The following is a 6,091-nucleotide window of genomic DNA, read 5'->3' on the forward strand; positions in this document are numbered from 1 at the left end:
CCTGTACACTAGCTGCTTCAACTCCATCAGGTCATCCTGATTGACCCGCCGAACTCTTAACGATCAGTCTTTACAGCGCATTCGACCAAGACCTGAGCTCGATTAAGGTTCAAACGACGGCTTGTCATGCGAGAGCACGGTTTACAGATAGTCAGGATGGATCCAGGCTTCATAAGTCGCCTTCCTTGGAACTTGGATAAATCGGCCCATGATACTGTTACTCTGGCCCCGCGTACTCCTGATAAGTCTTTGAGGAAGACCAGACTTTATCCAAGGTTCAAATGTCGATTGGGCACACTGTGAGTCAGGCTCACGGCATCACGAACAATCCAGTGGCTCCGGCTAGTTTCATTGAAGAAGACACTTTGGCTTGGCAGCCTACAAAAGCCTCGAATCTCTTTTGATTTCTTATTTGTGTTTGGCTTTTTTTGTTGTTTTTTGGTTTTTGTAAGTCGGGCCCACCTGCCCCGTTTATGGCTCATATTTGAAGCATACTCTGGGTTTATATAACCCATTAAGAGGACAGACTCTAAATTGCCAAAGCATGATGAATCCTATGGTTGGAGGTATAACTCTAACACCTCTCAATTGCACGAGGCTGATAAGCTGGCAGTTTAAGTATATACTACATGTATATACTTTTACTTAGCAGTTGTCAGAACGGCTCTGGTTATGGACTATTTGTCCCCATCTGCTTTAATTGGGTATCATGACCCACCCGACAGTAAGCCGCCAGGGCCCTTGTGTTTTCTTTGTGTGCAGGATAATAATAATTCAAATCTGCATAAATCAAAGATTATCATGCCCAGAATGATTTTTAAGCTGATGGATCAGTAGTATTATGAACAACATAAACGTGCACGACGGCACGGCAAAGACAAGTTTTAACTACCCTATTACATGGCTCCATGAGCAAAAAAGGAGATCAAGTGTTTTTCCAAAGATTAAGTCTCTAAATCACCCGGCGGTTCAATCTTCTTGACCTTGCTGATGGGAGGCCTCCGGTTCATCCCTTGACGGTTCTTCCTCCTCCGTCATCTGGAAGTTTGGTTTGGACCAATCAAAGCCATGCAAGGCGAAGAATTCAGCTTCGTCGTCAATCAGATTGGATCGGTCAATTTCAGGAGTGAAAGTGTGCTTACGAATCGGCGGAATTAAGTCCATCACTTTGTACGCGGGGGTATGCATATTTTGATTTTCTGCGTCGTAAGCCAGTTGATATTTGGAGAGGCTGGTTTATTCGACAACGACTGTCGCATGGGGACGGATTGCTTTAACACAAGTAGCGAAGTCCTGTTGATCAAAAGAAGTACCGTCCTCCTTCAGGCTTGGATATCCACTGGCTACATCAGCTGGGTCTAACTCCGGTACCCACGCCTTAGCACGGCTCAAGGCCGTCACAGCACCGGCTCTCGCACACGACCGTTTTATCTCTTGAATCCTGGTGGGCAAGATTGATAATTCCTTCAGCACATCGCTTAGCAGATTGGGTCCTTGATTAGCCGGGGAGATGGTAGCCAATGTTTGTTGAGCTCCAGTATACAGCTGCTCGACAAGAGTATAGACCGCCTTGAGCTTCACAAGTGTGTCTTTGCTAAGGTTGCTGCTCCTGGGACCTGAGTAAGTTATAGATTGGTTAAAAGGAGGCTTACATTATGGCGACAAGTACTCACTTTGGATGAATAACAAGGCGACTCACCGAAGATAGTAGAAACCATCTGAGACACACGGTGTTTTAAGCCGGAGAGTTCAGTGGTCACCTCCTGAAGAGTTGCTTCTGCTTTCTCGGCCTGCTGCGTTAAAGTAGTCTTTTCTTCAACCCAAATCTTTTTCTCCGCCTTAAAGATGGTCTTCAACTTTTCCGACTCAGCCACACTAAACTGGAATTTGGACTCAGCTTTTCGGGTCTCATTTTCTTGAGCCGCTAGCCGGGTCTTGGCATCGTTCAGTTGAGATTCCAATTCAGCAGTAGCAGCCTGCATGCAGCACAGATTTATCAAATATATTTCATGGCGGATTACAACAATATAAGTCCCAAGTACTTTGCAAGCAACAACACTTGGCACTTGGGGGCTAATGTCTGTCAAAACAAATTTTCAAAGAAACGGCTCTTATAAATAAAGTCCCAAGCACTTTGCAAGCAACACTACTTGGCACTTGGGGGCTAATGCATATTGCTTGTATCTTCGTAATGATGAGCCGGATGTGCTGTAAACAGTCTCAGCCAACTCATGGGGGCTATGCAGTTAAGCTCTACTTTCTTACACAGTGATAAATAGGACTGGCCCATTCATACTGATTAAACCGGTCCTTGGGGACTATGAATGCAAAACTATGCTATTTCAGCATCCAGTTTAGTTTTAAACTAGACTTGGAGGGAGTCTAGGATAGAAGCTTATGATTCCTCTAAAGTCTACAGATTATTCAATCTTTTCATAATCAGAAGACTTGGGGGCTGGCAGGAGGTACATAACTTATTTAAAAAGCCAGAAGTCATACCTCATATTTTGGTGCATCTGTTTCACCATGTCAACGTCAAGGTCGCGACTGGAATGAACTTGGTTAAGATAACCAGAGAATACTTCATTGACGGACAATTGAGAATAATCAGCGATGTCAAGTTTCAATTTGCGCTTCTCAATGAACTCATCCTTCGTGGAGTGTTTGGCCAAGACAGTTGGACGTCCCGGTTCTTGGAAGCCGATACCAGTAATCATAACGTCTTCACCATGTTCTGCTGGCGGCTTAAGTGGTTGGATGACTCGGTGGGTGCAGGATTGACATCCGTGCAGTCATGCGAAAGGTCAGGAATTTCAGGTGCAGGGTCCGAGACAAAATCTTTCGGCTGTTTGTCAGACACTTCAGGCGCAGAAATTTGTTGCTCTGGCTCAGCAACTTCAGGCGCCTCAGCTGGCTTCATCACTTTCGCCTTCTTGTTAGGTTTTGCTTGAACACTACATGGTTTATGACAAGTCAGTACAAGTTTAAGAGTATAAAGAGGTACAGAGTAAAAATTAATTGCCATTACCCAGGGGCAATTTTAAAAGCTGGCAATTCGATTTGCGATGAGTCGCGAGAGGAGGAACGGGCAAGCTCCTGGTCAATTGGTTTAACAGAGTTAGGAGGAAGGCAGATAAGACCCGTGAAGGGTGGACGATTTTAAAGTTAAAAAGAACCTCATTTCGACGTTTTCGAGGAGCGGGGATGTTTGGTAAGCCGGAGGACAGCTCGTCACCTTCACTGGTCTGGGTTTGACGTCGACTCTCGTGTTGCTGTCGTTTCAAAATAAAGTGAGGATCTAAATAAGCCAAGGGGTGTGAAAACCTTACTTTTCGGGTTACTCGCCGAAGTTTCTGTCTTGGCAAAGGTTCTGAGTCAGAGGAAATAATAGTTACCTCTTCTTCAACTACTTTGCTGGTTCCCGTGTCATCTTGGTAATAGTTAGTGTCAACAAGATGGTTGAAAAACAAGCCAAGAGAGTCAAGGGCTACCTCCGACTCAGAGGTGTCATCCAGCTTAAGCAGATCAGAGGCGCTTGATTTCTTCTTAGGTTTATTGCTGGTCTTTCTGGCGGCCTTCGCGGTAGCCCTAGCCCTTTTGGCGGCTTCGTGGTCATATTTTGCCTTTCAGAAGTCATATTTACCCTGCGGAAGAGTAACATACTTGAGTTAACATAATATTTGGATGATGAGATAAAGTAAGGAATATCAAGAGACTTACATCTGGCGGCGGGTTAAGCTTGCAGAAAGGGTTCAGACCCACTTTGCTGCAGTCTTCGAATTTTCCATCTACAAGTTTTGTTGACATTTCAATAATGCCATCTTCAATCAGACGTAGAGAGCTATGGCGTAATGGATCGTCTTTTTCTCCGGTATAAGTATACATCAAGCCAGATCGGCGGCTTAAGGGTATGATCCGCCACAAGACCCAGTATCGGACCAAATCAACTCCGGTTAAACCATTTCCTAGCAGGGCTTGGACCTTTCTGATAGTAGGGGCGAGTTTCTTACGTTCGGCGGCGGTAAGTTTTTCAGGGAGTTGATGTTTTGGGTAAGACGTTCAACACGATAACCCGGCAATGGATTTTCATCAGCAGACGAGATATCTTTACAATAGAACCACGTCTGATTCCAGTCCTTGGGGTGACTCGGTAGAGCTACTTGAGGGAAGATGGCGTCTCTTCTGCGTTGAATCGAGATTCCACCAAGTTCCAAGCTGGGCCCGTTTGTGAACTCATTTTGGCGGTTCAGGTAGAAGAATTCCCTAAAAAGCTCGACACTAGGCTCTTCTTGAAGGTATACTTCACAGAAAACTTGAAATTTACAGATGTTTGACATGGAGTTGGGTCCAATGTCTTGAGGATGGAGTTTTAAGAAGTGCAGAACATCTCGAAAAAACATAGAGCCGGGCGGTGAGAGGCCCCGGTTCATATGATCAGTGAATACAATGACTTCACCGTCCTTTGGCAGAGGTCTCTCTTCGCCCGGGTCAGGAGCGCAGTAATGCATGACACTCTTCTCTGGAAAATATCCAACTTTGACAAAATCTTTTAAAGTACCCTCAGTGACGATGGAGGGAACCCAGTTACATGTAGTAACTGTTTTTGGTGGCATTGTGAAAGAAGGACAACCTAAAGGAAGGAAATAATTTGCCGGCTCAAGTTAGTTGGTGAAATCACAAGTTAACGGTTGCAGTGTACATTCAAAATGGCGGCTTAAGCGAGGGCTAATGATATATGAAGTAACGATAAGCCGGTAAAGTAAGCTGCCATCACTAAGATATTCAAGATCTAACAAGAGCAAAATTTGCTAAGTGTTGGGACAAACAGGTTCCACAAGTTAAAGCTGTAAATTCGGATCTACAACTATTCAGAAAAAGGAAATAAATTCTAAACCTACAGAGCCGGCAGCAGAAAAGTGGAGGTGCCCCAGAGGAGAACTATCGCGATGAGGATATGTTCTAATATCAAAAGCGGGTGCTAAAACTGCTACCACGCAGGACCTATGTTATTTTCAGATTAAACTACACCATCTAGAAAGGAGAAAGGGAAGAAACGTTGATGAACACTGAAACCCTAAGAACAGATCCATGAAAAAGAAAAGGGAGGACTTACTGGTGCTAGCTCACAGTGGAGGAGTGCCGTGGCGTTTCTGGTCCGTTCAGGGCGATGCAGCGGCTGGAGTTGACGAAGGGGACAGAGGTCGACGATGGCGGAGCTCGTGCGGGCTGGTGCGTCGCGAGGAGGAAGAAGACGAGAAGGAGAAGAGAGGAGAATGAGAAAGGGGCGGTTTGAGCCTATTTATAAGGAAAAGAGTAATAGGAAGGCGCAAAAAAAGAGGATGCCAAATGATGATTATCCAACTAATTGAACGCCTCGATTTTTGGAAGGTCATTAAAAGATAAGGATACATTAAGGATGATGTCGTGGCGGGTTTCCGAAATTTCCGGAGATGACGTCATGGCGGGTTACAATGTCCTAATGTTGGGGATATGAGTATCAGGTATGACCCGCCCAGGAGGGGTCGGGTCAACCATTATGGCAGTTCATCTATTATGAAGCACAAGAGTATACTAAGATAGCGGTTTATAGATAGGCTTGTAAGAGGCCCAAGTCCAGAGGCGGCTTAAGGCCCGTAAGTGTAAACCGCCATGTACGAGTAGACTTGTAATGTAAGGCATATAAGATACATCACCGAGCCGGACACGTTGTATGAGCCGGCCGGGACTCTGTAGGCCGCAGGGCGTCAACCCGTGTCTATAAGGGGACAACCCGACAACGGCTTAGGGTAAGAAACATCAGATCGAAAGCTACGCAAGCATGTTTGCTCCCTAGTAATCGAAACCCTAGCAATACCACCTCAAACTGGAGTAGGCTTTTACCTTCACCGCAAGGGGCCGAACCAGTATAAACTCCCCATGTCCTTTGTCTCGTTTTAACCCCTTTAAGCTAACCTCATCGCAATGGCTCCACAACTAAGTCCTTCCATTAGGACATCTGCCGTGACACTTTCACGACAGATGATGTTTGTTGAGTTGGCATAGATCAAGATTAGGATTTGTCACTCCATGTATCGGAGAGGTATCTCTGGGC

Source organism: Triticum dicoccoides, chromosome 5A, assembly GCF_002162155.2.
Source record: "Triticum dicoccoides isolate Atlit2015 ecotype Zavitan chromosome 5A, WEW_v2.0, whole genome shotgun sequence".
Taxonomy (NCBI): domain Eukaryota; kingdom Viridiplantae; phylum Streptophyta; class Magnoliopsida; order Poales; family Poaceae; genus Triticum; species Triticum dicoccoides.